At 44.4% G+C, this 20289-nt stretch overlaps 1 protein-coding gene and 1 pseudogene across 3 annotated transcripts in view; both read right to left on the minus strand.

Moving 5' to 3' along the window:
- Positions 1 to 20289, minus strand: part of LALBA (lactalbumin alpha) — a 39273-nt gene that overhangs the window by 18754 nt on the left and 230 nt on the right. The window contains exons 1-2 of one of the 3 annotated variants that reach the window (XM_051844878.2): positions 13567 to 15945; positions 13112 to 13235 (exon numbers count right to left, since the gene is read on the minus strand). The exons of 1 other annotated variant lie outside the window; for it this stretch is intronic. The gene's annotated coding sequence lies outside the window, so the exon portion shown is untranslated. Of the gene's footprint in view, positions 1 to 13111; positions 15946 to 20289 lie in introns of those variants that run through there. One more of the 3 variants, XM_051844877.2, reaches the window with a different exon arrangement.
- On the minus strand, positions 16512 to 20149 carry LOC127491007 (small ribosomal subunit protein eS12-like; annotated as a pseudogene).

Below are 20289 nucleotides of genomic sequence, written 5' to 3' on the forward strand. Positions count from 1 at the left end.
ACTCAACACACCAGCGCTGGAACGCGAGGTGAGCCTAACCTCAATAGCCTGAGACACCGGCAGGCAAGCAGAAAGAGGAGACTAGAGGGAATGAACCTGTGGGGGAAAGTTCACCAGGCTAACTGGAAGAGAGAGAGAGAGAGAAAAAAAGGTGACTGGTACGGACACGGGTTTCTCTCTCTCCGCTCACCTCTCAAGGGCGAGCAAGACAAAGAGCAGGCGCTATCTTGGACATACATCATAAGCAGAGCGACCTCAGGTCTGCACCGGCCCTGAGCCTAGCAGAAAAACCTGACTCTGGGCAAGGCAAATTAACAGGAGATTAGGACCTAGTAAATTTGTGGTGTTACTGAACTGAGACTGTGAAAAAAGAGACAGTGGGGGAGAGAATTCACGGAATTCACGTGAGTACTCTCCAGAGACGCTACACTTCCGTAACTTTGGCAACCCAGTGGGAGACTGAAGGAGAATTTGAGCCCACTCTGAGGGCAGAACAGATTCCCTGTGGGGTCCTTGGGAAAGAGCTTCCGATCTCTGGCTCCTGAGGGTATATCATTTGCCTGCTAACTACATCCAACTTCGTTCAGCTGTGCGGAATTACTTCCCTTTTAAATCAAAAAAAGAAAGAGAGAGAGAGAGATCTACCACGCCTAACCTGGGAGTGTCACATTTGGCACACCAAACAGAGCTCTCAGGCCACACCCATCTCAAGCCTCTAAGGCTCCATCAAAAACAGACAGTCCACTTAATCTAGAGTCATAGTATAACAAGAAAAAGCACCACAGTGAAGAAACCAAATATCTCCAATATGCCAAATAACAAACGCAAAAACCGAGGTAACAGAAACAAGGAAGTCACCATGACGCCCCCAAATGAAAAAGACACCTCAATTCAAGATTATGAAGATGATGACATAGAACAAATGCAAGAAGCAGATCTCAAAAAATTGATAAGAACATTAAGAAGTTCTCAAAAACAAATTCTTGAACTACAGAAATCCTTAATGGACAAGATAGAAAATCTCTCTCGTGAAAATGAAATATAAAGGAGGAATCAAAATGAAACGAAACAACTAGTACAACAGGAAACTGTGATAGTGACGAGAAATCATAATGAAGTGAAGAATTCAATAGATCAAATGAAAAACACAATAGAGAGCCTTACAAACAGAATCGGTGAAGCAGAAGAGAGAATATCGGACTTAGAAGACAGAGAACAGGAAAGGATACAGTCAGACCAAAGAAAAGAAGAGGAAATTAGAAATCTAAAACATATTGTCAGGAATCTTCAGGATACTATTAAAAAACCCAACATTCGGGTTCTAGGAGTTCCTGAAGGCATGGAGAGGGAGAAAGGATTAGAAGGCCTTTTTAGTGAGATATTAGCAGAAAATTTCCCAGGTTTGGAGAAGGACAGAGACATCCCAGTACAGGAAGCTCACAGAACCCCTAGTAAACATGACCAAAAGAGATCCTCACCACGACACATTGTAATTAAACTCTCCACAGTGAAACATAAAGAAAAGATCCTAAAATGTGCAAGAGAGAAACGTCAGATTACTCTCAGAGGATCTCCAATCAGACTCACAGCTGACTTCTCATCAGAAACCCTACAAGCTAGGAGGGAATGGCGAGATATAGCCCAGGTACTAAGAGAGAAAAACTGCCAGCCCAGAATATTATATCCTGCAAAGCTATCATTTGTGAATGAAGGTGAAATAAAGACTTTTCATAGCAAACAGAAATTGAAAGAATTTGTTGCCACTCGTCCAGCCCTGCAAAAGATGCTTAAAGATGTGTTACACACAGAAACACAGAAACACAGTCATCAATATGAAAGAAGGTAAAGGAAGGAAACCTCACAGCAAAAGATCACAGGGAATTCAAAGCATATATTAGAACTTATATTTGGCAAATGGCAGGGCAAAGTTACCACTTATCATTAGTCACATTGAACGTTAATGGCCTGAACTGTCCAGTTAAAAGACACCGATTGGCTGATTGGGTTAAGGAACAAAACCCATCTATTTGCTGCTTACAAGAAACACATCTTTCCAACAAAGATCCACATAGACTGAAAGTGAAAGGCTGGAAAAAGATATACCATGCCAACAGAAATGAAAAAAGAGCGGGCATAGCCATCTTAATATCAGACAACATAAACTTTACCATAAAAACTGTTAAGAAAGACAGAGGGACACTATATAATGATTAAGGGATCAATACAACAAGAAGATAAAACAATTATCAATGTATATGCACCTAACTACAGGGCACCGGTTTATCTAAAAGATTTGCTAAGGGACTTAAAGGGAGACTTAGACCCCAATACAATAGTACTGGGGGACTTCAATACTCCACTCTCAGAAATAGACAGATCAGCCGGCGCCGCGGCTCACTAGACTAATCCTCCGCCTTGCGGCGCCGGCACACCGGGTTCTAGTCCCGGTCAGGGCACCGGATTCTGTCCTGGTTGCCCCTCTTCCAGGCCAGCTCTCTGCTGTGACCCGGGAGTGCAGTGGAGGATGCCCCAAGTACTTGGGCCCTGCCCCCCATGGAGACCAGGAGAAGCACCTGGCTCCTGCCATCAGATCAGCATGGTGCGCCGGCTGCAGCATGCCAGCTGCAGCAGCCATTGGAGGGTGAACCAATGGAAAAGGAAGACCTTTATCTCTCTCTCTCTCTCTCACTGTCCACTCTGCCTGTAAAAAAAAAAAAAAAAGAAAAAAAAAAAGAAATAGATCAACAGGACAGAAGATCAACAAGGATACAGTAGATTTAAACGACACTATAGCCAAATGGATCTAACAGATATATACAGAACTTTCAATCCTACAGCTAAAGATTTTACATTCTTCTCAGCAGTACATGGAACCTTCTCTAGGATTGACCACATATTAGGCCATAAAGCAAGTCTCAGCAAATTCAAAAGAATTAGAATCATACCATGCAGCTTCTCAGACCATAAAAAATGAAGTTGGAAATTAGCAACTCAGGAATCCCTAGAGCATACACAAACACATGGAGATTGAACAACATGCTCCTGAATGAACAATGGGTCACAGAAGAAATTAAAAGAGAAATCAAAAATTTTCTGGAAGTAAATGAGGATAACAGCACAACATACCAAAACTTATGGGACGCAGCAAAAGCAGTGTTAAGAGGAAAGTTTATATCAATAGGTGCCTACATCAAGAAATTGGAAAGGCACCAAATAGATGAGCTTTCAATTCACCTCAAGGATCTAGAAAACCTACAGCAAACCAGACCCAAATCTAGTAGGAAAAGAGAAATAATTAAAAATCAGAGAAGAAATCAACAGGATTCAATCCAAAAAAACATTACAAAAAATCAGCCAAACGAGGAGCTGGTTTTTTGAAAAAATAAACAAAATTGACACCCCATTGGCCCAACTAACTAAAAAAAGAAGAGAAAAGACCCAAATCAATAAAATCAGAGACGAAAAAGGAAATGTAACAACAGACACCACAGAAATAAAAAGAATCATCAGGAATTACTACAAGGACTTGTATGCCAGCAAACAGGGAAACCTATCAAAAATGGATAGATTCCTGGACACATGCAACCTACCTAAATTGAACCAGGAAGACATCGAAAACCTAAACAGACCCATAACTGAGACAGAAATTGAAACAGTAATAAAGGCCCTCCCAACAAAGAAAAGCCCAGGACCAGATGGATTCACTGCTGAATTCTACCAGACATTTAAAGAAGAACTGACTCCAATTCTTCTCAAACTATTCAGAACAATCGAAGAAGAGGGAGTCCTCCCAAATTCTTTCTATGAAGCCAGCATCACCTTAATTCCTAAGCCGGAAAAAGATGCAGCACTGAAAGAGAATTACAGACCAATCTCCCTGATGAACATAGATGCAAAAATCCTCAATAAAATTCTCGCCAATAGAATGCAACAATACATCAGGAAGATCATCCACCCGGACCAAGTGGGAATTATCCCTGGTATGCAGGGATGGTTTAATGTGCACAAGACAATCAATGTGATACACCACATTAACAGACTGCACAAGAAAAACCATATGATTATCTCAATAGATGCCGAGAAAGCATTTGATAAAATACAACACCCGTTCATGATGAAAACTCTAAGCAAACTGGGTTTGGAAGGAACATTCCTCAATACAATCAAAGCAATCTATGAAAAACCCACAGCCAACATCCTATTGAATGGGGAAAAGTTGGAAGCATTTCCACTGAGATCTGGTACCAGACAAGGATGCCCACTCTCACCACTGCTATTCAATATAGTTCTGGAAGTTCTAGCCAGAGCTATTAGGCAAGAAAAAGAAATTAAAGGGATACAAATTGGGAAGGAAGAACTCAAACTATCCCTCTTTGCAGATGATATGATTCTTTATTTAGGGGACCCAAAGAACTCTACTAAGAGACTATTGGAACTCATAGAAGAGTTTGGCAAAGTAGCAGGGTATAAAATCAATGCACAAAAATCAACAGCCTTTGTATACACAGACAATGCCATGGCTGAGGAAGAACTTCTAAGATCAATCCCATTCACAATAGCTACAAAAACAATCAAATACCTTGGAATAAACTTAACCAAGGACGTTAAAGATCTCTACGATGAGAATTACAAAACCTTAAAGAAAGAAATAGAAGAGGATACCAAGAAATGGAAAAATCTTCCATGCTCATGGATTGGAAGAGTCAACATCATCAAAATGTCCATTCTCCCAAAGGAATTTCTAGATTCAATGCAATACCAATCAAGATACCGAAGACCTTCTTCTCAGATCTGAAAAAAATGGTGCTGAAATTCATATGGAGGCACAAGAAACCTTGAATAGCTAAAGCAATCTTGTACAACAAAAACAAAGCCGGAGGCATCACAATACCAGATTTCAGGACATACTACAGGGCAGTTGTAATCAAAACAGCATGGTACTGGTACAGCAACAGATGGATAGACCAATGGAACAGAATTGAAACACCAGAAATCAACCCAAACATCTACAGCCAACTTATATTTGATCAAGGATCTAAAACCAATTCCTGGAGCAAGGACAGTCTATTCAATAAATGGTGCTGGGAAAACTGGATTTCCACGTGCAGAAGCATGAAGCAAGACCCCTACCTTACACCTTACACAAAAATCCACTCAACATGGATTAAAGACCTAAATCTACGACCTGACACCATCAAGTTATTAGAGAACATTGGAAAAACCCTTCAAGATATTGGCACAGGCAAAGAGTTTCTGGAAAAGACCCGGGAGGCACAGGCAGTCAAAGCCAAAATCAACTATTGGGATTGCATCAAATTGAGAAGTTTCTGTACTGCAAAACAAACAGTCAGGAGAGTGAAGAGACAACCGACAGAATGGGAAAATATATTTGCAAACTATGCAACTGATAAAGGGTTGATAACCAGAATCTACAAAGAGATCAAGAAACTCCACAAAAACAAAACCAACAACCCACTTAAGAGATGGGCCAAGGACCTCAATAGACATTTTTCAAAAGAGGAAATCCAAATGGCCAACAGGCACATGAAAAAATGATCAAGGTCGCTAGCAATCAGGGAAATGCAAATCAAAACCACAATGAGGTTTCACCTCACCCCGGTTAGAATGGCTCACATACAGAAATCTACCAACAACAGATGCTGGCAAGGATGTGGGGAAAAAGGGACACTAACCCACTGTTGGTGGGAATGCAAACTGGTCAAGCCACTATGGAAGTCAGTCTGGAGATTCCTCAGAAACCTGAAGATAACCCTACCGTTCGACCCAGCCATCCCACTCCTTGGAATTCACCCAAAGGAATTTAAATTGGCAAACAAAAAAGCGGTCTGCACCCTAATGTTTATTGCAGCACAATTCACAATACCCAAGACCTGGAACCAACCTAAATGCCCATCAACAGTAGACTGGATAAAGAAATTATGGGATATGTACTCTTTAGAATACTATACCGCAGTAAGAAACAACGAAATCCAGTCATTTGCAACAAAATGGAGGAATCTGGAACACTTCATGCTGAGTGAAGTAAGCCAGTCCCAAAGGGACAAATACCATATGTTCTCCCTGATCGGTGACAACTGACTGAACACCAAAAAGGAAACCTCCTGAAGTGAAATGGACACTTTGAGAAAAGGTGACCTGATCAGCATAGCCCTGACTGTTAATGAACAACTTAATACATTATCCCTCTTAGTAGTTTTTTTTTTTTGTCTGTTCTACTTAATATGACTGGTTTAATTCTGTAATTAATACACAGTTATTCTTAAGTGTTGAAATTTAACTGAAATGTGATCCCTGTTAAACATAAAAGTGGGGATAAGAGAGGGAAGAGATGTACAATTTGGGACATGCTCAAGCTGACTTGCCCCAATTGGTAGAGTTAGAAACATACCAGGGGACTCCAATTTAATCCCATCAAGGTGGCATGTACCAATGCCATCTCACTAGTCCAAGTGATCAATTTCTGTTCACAATTGATCATAATAAAAGGACTAAGAGTCGAAGGGAGCACATAAACAAGTCTAGTACCTGCTAACACTAACCGATAGAATAAAAAAAGGGGAGAGTGATCCAACATGGGAAGCGAGATACTCAGCAGACTCATAGAATGGCGGATGTTCTAAACAGCACTCTGGCCTCACATAAACAAGTCTAGTACCTGCTAACACTAACCGATAGAATAAAAAAAGGGGAGAGTGATCCAACATGGGAAGCGAGATACTCAGCAGACTCATAGAATGGCGGATGTTCTAAACAGCACTCTGGCCTCAGAATCAGCCCTAAAGGCATTCTGATCTGGCTGAAAAGCCCATGAGAGTATTTCAGGCATGGAAAGCCAAGACACTCTGGCAAAAAAAAAAAAAAAAAAAAAAAAAAAAAAAAAAAAAAACTAAATGAAAGATCTCCGTGAGTGAGATCCCAGTGGAAAGAACAGGTCTTCAAAGAAGGAGGTACCTTTCTCTGAAGGGAGGAGAGAACCTCCACTTTGACTATGACCTTGTCTAAACAAGATAAGAGTCGGAGAACTCAAGGGGCTTCCATAGCCTTGGAAACTCATGACTGGTGCATAGGGAGATTACTGATGCCATAGACAGGAGTGTCAATTGGTAAAGTCAACAACAGGAGTCACGGTGCACTTACTCCTCATGTAGGATCTCTGTCCTTAATGTGCTGTACATTGAGGCTTAATGCTATAACGAGTACTCAAACAGTATATTTCACTGTGTGTTTCTATGGGGGTGCAAATGGTTGAAATCTTTACTTAATGTATACTAAACTGATCTTCTGCTAAAAAAAAAAAAAAAATTATCAATTCCCAACTTGACTCTCACTTGGATTAAACATGACAATAGGTCTGATCTGATTTCATCATCATTTAAAAAATCATCTATTATTTTTATGTTTCTGTGTGCGAGCAAACTGTTGAAATCTTTACTTAATGTATACTAAACTGATCTTCTGTATATAAAGAGAATCGAAAATGAATCTTGATGTGAATGGAAGGGGAGAGGGAGTGGGAGAGGGGAGGGTTGCGGGTGGGAGGGACATTATGGGGGGGAAGCCATTGTAATCCATAAGCCATACTTTGGAAATTTATATTCATTAAATAAAAGTTAAAAAAGGCCGGCGCCGCGGCTCACTAGGCTAATCCTCCGCCTAGCGGCGCCGGCACACCGGGTTCTAGTCCCGGTCGGGGCGCCGGATTCTGTCCCAGTTGCCCCTCTTCCAGGCCAGCCCTCTGCTGTGGCCAGGGAGTGCAGTGGAGGATGGCCCAGGTGCTTGGGCCCTGCACCCCATGGGAGACCAGGAAAAGCACCTGGTTCCTGGCTCCTGCCATCGGATCAGCGCGGTGCGCCGGCCGCAGCGCGCCGGCCGCGGCGGCCATTGGAGGGTGAACCAACGGCAAAAGGAAGACCTTTCTCTCTGTCTCTCTCTCTCTCACTGTCCACTCTGCCTGTCCAAAAAAAATAAATAAATAAATAAAATAAAATAAATAAAAAAAATTTTAAAAAAGTTAAAAAAAAAAGTAGGAAGACTACAGTTCCATAGGCATTTAGCAAAGGATAAAAGTGACAATCATATCACAAGATGTCTGTTTCATTACTATGCATTTTTTGTATTCTATACTAATTGGCACATACGAGAGAAAACATGATATTTGTCTTTTTGATACTGGCTTATCTCATTAAGGGTAATTGTTTCCAGTTGCATCCATTTTGTTGCAAAAGACAAGATTTCATTCTTTTTTATGGCTGAGCATTTTTAGAAAGCTTTTTTCAAAACACTTTATCAGGCCAGCGCCGCGGCTCACTTGGCTAATCCTCTGCCTACAGCGCCGGCACCCCGGTTCTAGTCCCAGTTGGGGCGCTGGATTCTGTCCCAGTTGTTCCTCTTCCATTCCAGCTCTTTGCTGTGGCCCGGGAAGGCAGTGGAGGATGGCCCAAGTGCTTGGGCCCTGCACCCCCATGGGAGACCAGGAGGAAGCACCTGGCTCCTGGCTTGGGATCGGCGCAGTGCGCCAGCCAGAGTGGCCATTTGGGGGGTGAACCAACGGAAAAGGAAGACCTTTCTCTCTGTCTCTGTCTCTCTCTCTCTAACTCGGCCTGTCAAAAAAATAAAATAAATAAAATAAAACAAAAATAAAAAACTATTTATTTATTTGAAAGACTAACAGAGAGACAGGTATCTTTTTTTTTAAGATTTATTTGTTTATTTGAAAGGCAGAGTTACACAGAGAGAGAAGGAGAGGCAGGGAGAGGGAGAGAGAGAGAGAGAGTCTTCCATTTGCTAGTTCACTCCCCAATTTGCCGAAATGACCGGAGCTGTGCTGATCCAAAGCCAGGAGACAGGAGCTTCCTCCAGGTCTTCCCACATGGGTGCAGGAGCCCAAGGACTTGGGCCATCTTCTACTGCTTTCCCAGGCCACAGCAGAGAGTTAGATTGGAAGTGGAGCAGCTGGGAATTGAACCGATGCCTATATGGGATGCCAGCACTGCAGGCGGTGCCTTTTCACACTGCACCACAGTGCCAGACCCAAAGAGAGAGATATATCTTCCATCCATTGGTTCACTCCCCAAATGGCCAAAAAGGCCAGGGCTGGGCCAGGAAGAAGCCAGGAACCAGGAGTTTCTTTCAGGTCTCCCACATGGGTGGCAGGAGCCCAAGCACTTGAGCCATCTTCCACTGCTTCTCCCAGACCATTAGCAGGGAGCTGGACCAGAAGTGGAGCAGCCGGGCCTCAAACCAAAACCCATATGGGGTGTCGTTGCAGGTGACAGTTTTACCCACCACATCACAATGCTGGCCACCATTTCTAGAAATCTTACGTTGAGTGACATTGGCCTCGTGGCTTTATGGGATGAAAAGAGAAGTTAAGACATCAGGGGTGGGCCGGCACTGTGGCGTAGCAGGTAAAGCCTCCACCTGTGGCACTGGGAGCTCATATGGGCAGCAGCTCATGTCCCAGCTGTTCTTCTTCTTATCCAGCTCTCTGCTATGGCCTGGGAAAGCAGTGGAGGATGACCCAAGTGCTTGGGCCCCTGCACCTGCATGGGGACTCAGAAGAAGCTCCTGGCTCCTGGCTTTGGATCAGCCCAGCTCCGGCCATTGTGGCCATTTAGGGAGTGAACCAGCAGATGGAAGACCTCTCTCTCTGTCTCTCCCTCTCTCTATAACCCTACCTCTCAAATAAATAAATAAAATTTTTAAAAAAATACATCAGGGGTACAGACTCCTGACAACTATGGCCAAGGGTATAGGGAAGCTGGAACAGACACTCATTCAGAAGATACTTGACAGCAAGTAAGCATCTGGTCAAAAGATCTTCGACATCATCCATTAGGAAAAAACTAATTAAAACCTCAATGAGATATCACCATACATCCTTCAGAATAGTTCAAATTAAAAAGACCAACTTTTCCAAATGTTGATGAATATGTGGAGAAATGAACTCTCCTATACTACTGGTTCTTAATATTAATAATATTAGGAGGGCCGGCTCTGTGTAGGTTAATCCTTTGCCTGCGGCACCAGCATCCCATATGAGCGCCGGTTCTAGTTCCGGCTGCCCCTCTTCCAATCCAGCTCTCTGCTATGACCTGGGAAAACAGTAGGAAGTGGCCCAGGTCCTTGGGCCCCTGCACCTGCATGGGAGACCAGGAAGAAGCACCTGGCTCCTGGCTTCGGATTGGCGCAGCTCCGGCTGTTGCGGCCATCTGGGGAGTGAACCAACGGAAGGAAGACCTCTCTATCTCTCCCTCTTACTGTCTTTAACTCAATTTGTCAAATAAATAAAGAAAATCTTTAAAAAAAAAAAAAAAACTTTGGGAAATAATTTTGCAGGTGTTTTAAATTTTTTGCATTTATTTCATTTTTACATAAAAGGCAGAAAGGTGAGATCATCCACTCAACTGGTTCACTCCCCAAATGCCAACAACAACCCGGGATGGGCCAGGCTGAAGCCAGGAGCCCAGAACTCAATCCAGTTCCAGCTACTCAGCTTCTGACCCAGCTTCCTGCCCATGCGCCTGGGAAGCAGCAGATGACGGCCCAAGTACTTGGGCCTCCGTCATCCATTGTGGGAGACCAAGAGGGAGTTCTGAGCTCTTCTTGGCTTTGGCCCAGTCCAGACTTGACTGTTGTGGTCACTTGAAGAGGGAACCAGTGGATGGAAGACCTCTCCCTCTCTGCCACTCTGCCTTTCAAAATAAAATTAAATAGATGAAATCATAAAATTTATATAAATGGTTACCTATAAAGTGCAAGAGAAAGAGAGAAAATAGACTAGAAAAAAGGGGTGGAATTTATTTGAGGATGCTTTATTTTATAGCTTTGACTTTGGAACAATGTAACACTTTATATAATTTTTAAGCAATCCCTAAAAACTCAATAAAAATAAATGCACCTCAGTGTTTATCTGAAAAAAAATCACTCAGGAAGTAATCATGTCAAAGTGACTTTAAAATACAGTAATTACAGTGATGTGGGTGGGTGTTGTGGCACACCAGGTTAAGCTGCCTCTTGGGATGCTGGCATCCCATATCAGAGATTCAAGTTCCAGCTCCTCCACTTCTGTCCCAGCTTCCAGCTAATGCACCCACAAAGCAGTAGACGATGGCCCAAGTGCTTGTGTTCTTACCACCCCTGTGTGATCCCAAATGGAGTTGCTGGCTCCTGCCTGCTGGTTTCAGCTTGGGCCAACTCTGACTGTTGTGGGCATTTGGGGAGTGAATCAGTAGTTGAAAGATCTGTTACTCTGCCTTTCAAATAAATAATCAAAAATATATAAATATATAAATAAAATACCGTAATTTTGCTGAGTATTCCCCTTGGATTCTACCCTAAGGACAGAAGATCTCAAAAAAAAGATGTTTTGGGGCCGGCACTGTGGCTTAGCAAGTAAAACTGCCACCTGAAGTGCTGGCATCCCATATGGGCACCGGCTGCTCCACTTCTGATCCAGCTCTCTGCTATGGCCTGGGAAAGTAGTAGATGTCCCAAGTCCTTGGGTCCCTGCACCCACGTGGGAGACCCAGAGGAAGCTCCTGGTTCCTGGCTTCCGTTCAGTACTTGAGGCCAACTAGAGAGTGAACCAGCAGATGTAAAACCTCTCTCTCTCTCTCTCTCTCTCTCTCCCTCCCTCCCTCCCTCTCTCTCCTTTTGTGTGTACCTGTTTCAAGTAAAATAAAATAAACTTTTTAAAAAGATGTTTTCACTGATTTAATTTCTTTAATTTATTTGAAGGGCAGAGAAACAGACACAGAGTGATATTCCATCTACTGGGTCATTCCCCAAGTGCCTCCAACAGCCAGAGCTGGGCCAGGTCAAAGCCTAGAGCATAGAATTATATCCAGGTCTCCCACATGGGTGGCAGGGAACCAGTTACTTGAGCCATTGCCCTTTGTCTCCGAGGGTTCACATCAGCAGGAAGCTAGAATTGTGAAAGAAGGCGTGACTCAAACTGAGGCACTCAGATATATATGAGCACCCTAAGCAGCATCCTAACCACTATACCAAATGTCTTCCCCTTTATTGATCTAATAATCAATTTTGATGATTGTGTTATTTTGAAACTGTCGTGCTTATATGGTATAATAAATGAGCAATTAAGTTATATTCTAATTCTATCATCTTCGGTGTCCTGGAAATGGAAATGACGAGCATGACAAAAGAGAGCTGTATGGATGTAAGATAAAAAAGGTTCAGGTGAAATCCTTTAGTCCTTATGAAACCATGGGGCAGCATATCACAGCAACTGTTACAGTAGGAATGGGCATCCCTTGCACTCAGATTGTGAAACACGGCTTCCTATTAGAAAGGAACCAGGGGTGGGGAGGGAAGCTTGGCATTTAGCTCTGTGGCTGGAATGCCCACACCCTAAGTTAGAGTGCCTGATTCAAGTCCCAGCCAGACTTCCTGCTTCAGCTTCCTGCTAATGTACACCCTGGAAGGCAGCAGGTGATGGCTCAAGTACTTAGGTCCCTGTCACCCAAGTAGGAGACCTGCATGGAGTTCCAGACTCTTGGTTGGGGCCTCACACAGACACACCTGTGTGGGCATTTGTGGAGTAAACCAGCAGATGGAAATCCTCTGTCCCTCTGTCTTTCAAATAAAAGGTAGGTAAGTAAATAAATATGTACATAAATGGAATCAGTGTCACTTCTAGAAATGAGTGCTTCTGGACTTGGAACAGGAAATAAACAAAATGAACCCAAACCATCTTGACATACAAATGGCAAAGAAACTATCCAAGATTCTCAAGGTCACATGGAAAGACTTAGAGGCTAATTTAGAGACTATCCCTATGGCCAAAGCTAGGCTAACTTAAGTACTAACAAACATCTTCAGCGTAATAGACTGAACCATATCAAATACACTTAAATTTGTTTCAGAAAAACCTGGCATAGGAAACCAGCTGTTGAAGGTGGAAGTTACCATGAAACCAAAGAAAGAGGCGGACAAATCCAGGATTACACACAGTGCAGTTTATCAGAACCCTGTCCCAGGCAGTGGCAAGACCAGAGGAGCCCCACACCAGGAAGCACGAGAGAAGGGTTTTATAGAGAAAGGGGGTCTGTGTCTCACCAGAATGTACCTTAACTTTCTCAAGAAACATTAACATTCCAGGCGTCAGGCAGGAGACATTCCAAGATCAGATAAAAGTATCCAGCTATCCTGATGACTTTATCTGTAGGGTTTGGGATGACTGTGAGCACCACCTAGAGGGCAAGAAAGCAGCTGCAGCCAAGAGGACCGCAGCCAGACCAAGCCACATCCACGCACATTCACAAGTCCTTAGCTGTAATTTTTAAACTCTGATTACTTTTGAAGGATGCTAATAACTCACTGTTTTTTAAAATAGCAAGTACAGGAAAAGATTTAATGGGCATGCTCTGGGAACAGCAGTTAAGACACCACTGGGGATGCCCACAGTCCACATCAGAATGCTTTGGTTCGAGCCCCAGTTCTGCTTCCAATTCCAGCTTCCTGTTCACGTGCACCTGGGAGGCAGCAGGGGATGGCTCAAGGAATTGGGTCCCTGCCACTTACATGGTAGACTAGAACTGAGTTCTGAGCTCCTAGGTGCAGCCTGGCCCAGCCTGATTGCAGACATTTGGGGAGTGAACCAGTAAGTCGAAGCACACGCTCTCTCTCTCGCTCACTCGCTCTCGCTCTTGCTCGCTCGCTCCCCCCCTTCAAAGAAAAATGAAAATAACAGATGTTTTAAAATATTTGAAGAAAAATAATGAAGCATCATTATGGTCTGAATACCTGTGTTCCCTCCCCCACAAAATCCATATGTTGAAATCCTAATCTCAGAGGTGATGGTATTTCAAAGTGGAGCCTTTGCAGGGAGTGGCTGAGTTGGAGGGGAATGAGATCAGTGCCCCTGTTAAAGAGACCTAGAGAGTGACTAGGACAGAGCAAGAAGGTGCCCTCAGCAGACACTGTATGTGAGTGCCTGTGAGGAAGAAACGTGCACTGTGTATAAATCTCCTAGTGTGTAGTATTTTAACACACCAACCCAAAAGGACCAAGACGGGCCTTTATCCTGACTCTCCTATACCACTGGCTAGCCAGATCCAAGGTAAGGAGCAATTTCCCTTCATAGAGATTGTCCAGATGATAAATGAGGGACAAGTCATCAACTTGGAAGATCACCATTTTACAACTCTGGGAGTATCACTCCTGACAAAAGCAGACATCAGCACCCATGAAATAAACCTCTCAAAATAAGGAACTGGAATCTGCTCAAGGCTCTAAACCCAACTGCTGCATGGTGGTCAAGCGATCAGCCAAATTCAGAATGAAAATTCCACAGCCCACCCCATTTCCTTCAGGACAACAAAACAGGAAGAAGGGGAAAAAGTAACGTATAAAGAAACTCATGTTATCCACCGATCATATTGTGTAAACCTTTTACAATAAATTCAACTTTGAATTCCACTTTCCATGAACTTGTTTTTGCAATTATTTATGTCTTTGAGATGGGGGGGGGGGGGATCTTCCATCCACTGGTTTACTCCCCAGGTGACCACAATGGCTGAAGCTGCGCCAATCCGAAGCCAGGAGCTAGGAGCTTCTTCCGGGTGCAGGGACCCAAGGACTTGGGCCATCTTCCACTGCTTTCTCTGGCCATAGCAGAGAGCTGGATCAGAAGTGGAGCAGCCAGGACTCGAACTGGCACCCACATGGGATGCTGGCACTGCAGGTGGCAGCTTTACCAGCTACAGCACAGCACCGGCCCCTGAATGTCATTTTTAAAATCCTGCATCTATTAGGATGGTTATGATTGTTTAACTTCTGTGTCGAAAGATACAACAACATAATAATCTTTATTTAGTATAAAGAATTGCTATTCCGCATTAGAGAACCGAAAGGTCACAAGTGGACATTGCGATTTCACAGAATAATTGCAGGAAGCAACTAGCACCTAAAAGGACCCAGAGTTTGGATAATGGAGCTCCTTAGCTGCTACCACTGCCTCCACTGAGGGACTGTGCACAGGCTGACACAATGTATCTAAGAGGCCCTAGGAAAATGTTTCTGGGAGTGTGCAAACTGGAACCCACTGCATCTAGTACAATCAACTGATGTTACTGTCAGGGTGAGAAGCCACACTGAGAGAATGCTAACTGGGTGACTGGAAGAAGAAGCAAACAAGAAGGAAAAGTGTCCCACTTTCAGTCCTACAACCTGCCTTTCACAGCTCTCCTGGGTAGAGCCCACGGGCAGCTGGCCAGCTGGCAAAAGAGGAACATGGCTTATAGAATTTAGAAACAAGCATAGGGTCCGGCACTGTGACGTAGCAGGTAAAGCTGCCACCTACACTGCCGGCATCCCATATGGGCGCCAGTTCAAGACCTGGCTGCTCCACTTCCGATCCAGCTCTCTGCTATGGCCTGGGAAAGCAGAAGAAGGCCCAAGTGAACCAGCAGATGAAAGACCTCTCTGTGTGCCTCTGCCTCTCTGTAACTGCCTTTCAAATAAATAAATAAATCTTAAAAAAAAGAAAAAAAGAAAAGAAACAGCTGAGAATTCCTTAAAAGGAATCAAGTAGGAGGATTTTTCTCTACCAAGAATCAATACTTATCATAAAAAAATAGACAAAATTATGCCTGCACAGTAAGAAAGACAGTGTAATATGTAGCCATATGGGAAAATAAAAAACCATAAACTTGAACCCTTACCTCCCTAATAGAGTACACAATAACAAACTCTAGATGAGTTAAACCTAAAAGACAAATCTATAAAATTTTCAGAAGTTACATGGGAGAATATCTTTATGATTTCAGGGTGGAGAAAGATCAGACCCAAAAAGTACTAAACATAAAAGGAATAGCTGATAGACTAAATGACATTAAAATTAAGAAACTCAGTCCCTAAGAAATAAAACTAAGTTTAAAACGAAGCACAAAATGGAAATAATCCACAAAGGACTATACTCCACTATATATATATATATATATATATATATATATATATATATATATATATATATATATAAGAATTTCTACAAGTGATGAGCCAGGGCCCGGCACTGTGGTACAACAGATTAAGCTGCAGCCTGCAACTCTGGCATCCTATGAGAGCGTTGGTTCGAGACCCGGCTGCTCCACTTCCAATCCAGCTCTCTGCTAATGCATCTGGGAAAGCGGTGGAAGGTGACCTGAGTGCTTGAGTCCCTGCCACACAGATAGGAGACCCAAATGGAGTTCCAGGCTCCTGGCTTTGGCCTTGCCTAGCTCCAGCTCTTACAATAATTTGCAGAGTGAACTCAGCAGATGGAAGGTATTTCTCTCTCCACCTCTCTACCTCTCTACCTCTTAACTCTCAAATAAAAAAAAATCTTTAAAAAAAGAATTAGCTACAATGCCCTAGTAAAAACTAAGGAAGTACTTCTGGAACTGGATTTTGAGGGTGCTTGAACAAGGAGACAAGAAAGAACAGAAGACTGGGTAAGCAAGTCATTGGCTGAGTCATGGGCTACATAGGATTTAACATCCTGGCAAGGACACCTAGAAAAAGTGGTGCTAACACTCAGCAAAGAGGGAATTCCTGGAGCTCCCTGGCAGAAGTCAGAGTGAGGAATGAAAAAGGTATATGGAGGGGGCAGGCCGTGGTGGGCATTTGTCAGAACAATTAAGATGTCACTTAGGATGACTGCGTTTGAGCCCCAGCTCCAGCTCCCCATTCCACTTCCTGCTTAATTTTTTTTATTTTTTTATTTATTTTTTTATTTTGGACAGGCAGAGTGCACAGTGAGAGAGAGAGACAGAGAAAGGTCTTCCTTAAAAAAAAAAAGAAAAGAAAAAAAGAAAGGTCTCCCTTTTGCCGTTGGTTCACCCTTCAACGGCCGCTGCAACCGGCGCACTGCGGCTGGCGCATCACGCTGATCCAAAGCCAGGAGCCAGGTGCTTCTCCTGGTCTCCCACGGGGTGCAGGGCCCAAGCACTTGGGCCATCCTCCACTGCCTTCCCGGGCCACAGCAGAGAGCTGGCCTGGAAGAGGAGCAACCAGGACAGAATCCGGCGCCCCGACCGAGACTAGAACCTGGCAGAGGATTAGCCTATTGAGTCGCGGCACCAGCATCCACTTCCTGCTTATGCAGATCTGTGCATGTGTGTGGGCAACTTTAAAAAATGTGTGTTTGTATGTACACACACATACATATATACATATTTTCTTTTAAAGGTATGGCGTTGTGGCACAATGAGTTAAGCTGCCACTCCCGGAACCTCCACTTTTGACCCAGCTTCCTGCTAATGAGTCCTGTGAGGCAGTACATGATAGCTCAAGTGACTGGGCCTCTGCTACCCACGTGGGAGTTTCTGCCAGTGCAAGTTAAGCCACAGCCTGCAGCACCCCTGCATCCTATGTGGATGCTAGTTCAAGTCCCAAATGCTCCACTTCCTAGCCAGCTCCCTGCTGATGTGCATGGGATGGCCCCTGCACCCACATGGGAGACCTGGAAGAAGCTTCTGGATCCTGGCTTCAGCCCAGCCATGCCCTGGCCATTGCAGCCATTTGAGGACTGAACCAGCAGATCGAAGCTGTCTCTCCTCTCTCTGTCCTCCTCTCTGTAACTCTTTCAAATTATATTAAAAAAAAAAAAAAAAAAAAAAAAAAAAAAAAAAAAACCACACATCAGGAATGGAAGGTAGGTTCACACCATCAGGTAAGCTCCAGACCTGTCATCACTGACAACAAAGACCTGAAGGAATTTTTTTTTTTTTTTTTTTGACAGGCAGAGTGGACAGTGAGAGAGACAGAGAGAGAAAGGTCTTCCTTTGCCGTTGGTTCACCCTCCAATGGCCGCCGCTGCAGCCGGCGCACCGCGCTGATCCGATGGCAGGAGCCAGGAGCCAGGTGCTTTTCCTGGTCTCCCATGGGGTGCGGGGCCCAAGCACCTGGGCCATCCTCCACTGCACTCCCTGGCCATAGCAGAGAGCTGGCCTGGAAGAGGGGCAACCGGGACAGAATCCGGCGCCCCGACCGGGACTAGAACCCGGTGTGCCGGCACCGCAAGGTGGAGGATTAGCCTATTGAGCCACGGCGCCGGCGACCTGAAGGAATTTTTGAGTATTTGGTGGAGGAGGGTATTGACTACCAGTTGTGGTTCCAAGACAAACAGCAGCAAAAGGGCCTGTAATTCATCCTTCTAAATTTCTCCTAAAGCAGATCTCTTAGGAGTCATGGAATTCATGGAACCGGCAGCCAAGGCAGTGTGCCACCCAGACTGCTTCCAGAGGAACCAGCTCCCTCGCAGCTCCCTCACAGCACAGACACATCCCCTCAGGCTGCTGTCAACAGCGGAGCACAGCAGGGATACAGGTAGCCTTTGCTTGGGCCAAGACTCAGCAGCAAGGTGCAGTCTGAAGTCCATGTTACCCAGTGCTTGTCTTCCCTGTGCTGACGTAACCTTTAGAAAATGTTTGCTGTGGGTAATCTCCACTCGCCAGCGTCTGCAAGAATTTTTGCAGTACTGAGTACAGGTTCCCCGGCCTCCAGCCCTCAGAAAATGTTCATGGCCTGTTACTTGATTTAATCATTTAGAGCATTTTGTTAGAACTTAAGCAATTCTTCTTGAAGGAGCACTCAAGTTCTTAACACATAGTGGTATTAATGTTTGTCTCAGGGCCAGCGCTGTGGCTCACTTGGTTAATCCTCCGCCTGCGGTGCCGGCATCCCATATGGGCGCCGGTTCTAGTCCCAGTTATTCCTCTTCCAGTCCAGCTCTCTGCTGTGGCCCGGGAAGGCAGTGCAGGATGGCCCAAGTGCTTGGGTCCCTGCACCCACATGGGAGACCAGAAGGAAGCACCTGGCTCCTGGCTTCGGATCAGTGTAGTACCAGCCGTGGTAGCCACTGGGGGATGAACCAACAGAAGGAAGACTTTTATCTCTGTCAAATAAATTAAAAAAAAAAATGTTTGTTTCTGGATGACATTGTATTGCAGCAGGTTAAGCCACCCACCTGCAATGTCAGCATCTTATATTGGCACCAGTTCAAGTCCCAGCTGCTTCACTTTCAATCCAGCTCCCTGCTAATGCACCTGGGAAACCAGTGGAAGACGGCCCAAGTACTTGACCCTCCACCACACTCAGATGAGAGTTCCAGGCTCCTGGCTTCCAGTGGCCCTGTCCTTTCAAATAAATAACCAAACCACAAAACTGGAGCAGCAGGAACGACACACTGATCGCTATCACTCGAAGACCTATCAGAGGCAACCTCCCCAGGAATTCATCTGATGACCTTCCAAGAGTTACATTTTTGTGTGTGAGCCAAGTTTTCATTTGTTCATTTCTTGTATTTGAAGTTTTCTTCAAGGAGATCCTTGGCCTGAGATTCTTCACCGTAATCCCTAACCACTACACAACTGCAACTGACCACCTTACGGGGTCCCCCCTCTTGGTCAATCTCAGAGCCCTACCCATTCACCAAGTGTCTTGTCATCAACCTTAATGAGGTTGACCTGGGGTTCAGCACAGAGCCTCCCCCTGTAACGGCTCACCATAGTTAGACACAAGCATGCAAAGACAGGCTTGGTGCGTGTCTGAGGCTTTGGTGGCTCACGAATTCCACGTGCGAGGCCACTGTGGATGAGGGTGGCCTTCAGCACCTCTTGTAAAGCAGTATCAATGTCCATTTCATAGAATCTTTCAGCTTCCTGGTTATAGTGCACTGCAGAAATAAGAATTTGTAGCACAGCTACCTTAACCTTAACTGCTATTTTAACTCTAAGATGAAGCAGCAAAATATCTTGACAGTTCAGGCCCTATCTCAGTAACCTAGCAGCAGGCCCAATTTCTATGGATATCATACGTATATTCCTAAGTCCTGAAGAATTCTGAGGGGCACATTTTGCACAAACTTAAAGCACCACTTGGGACGCCTGCATCCCACACCACAGTGCCCAGGTTTCTGTCCCAGTTCTGCTTCAGTTCTGGCTTCCTGCTAGTTGCTCAACTCATGAGGTAGCAGATGATGGTTCAAGTCCTGGGGTCCCTACAGCTCTCATGGGAGACCTGGGCTGAGTTCTGGGTTCCTGGCATCAGCCTAACCCAGCCCTGGCTATGTGGGGCATTTAGGGAGTAAATCAGCAGGTACAAGTATCTGCCTCTGCCTTTCACAGAAAGTGAATATATTTATAATGCATAATTTAAGAAATAAAAATTTTTGACATACAACCAGGCATCAATTCTGAGAGGGAAACAAAGGGTACGGAACACACACTAGAGGGTGAACAGGAGGCTAAGTGGGACTGGTTAGCT

This window comes from Oryctolagus cuniculus, chromosome 11 (genome assembly GCF_964237555.1).
Source record: "Oryctolagus cuniculus chromosome 11, mOryCun1.1, whole genome shotgun sequence".
In the NCBI taxonomy this organism is placed as follows: Eukaryota; Metazoa; Chordata; class Mammalia; order Lagomorpha; family Leporidae; genus Oryctolagus; species Oryctolagus cuniculus.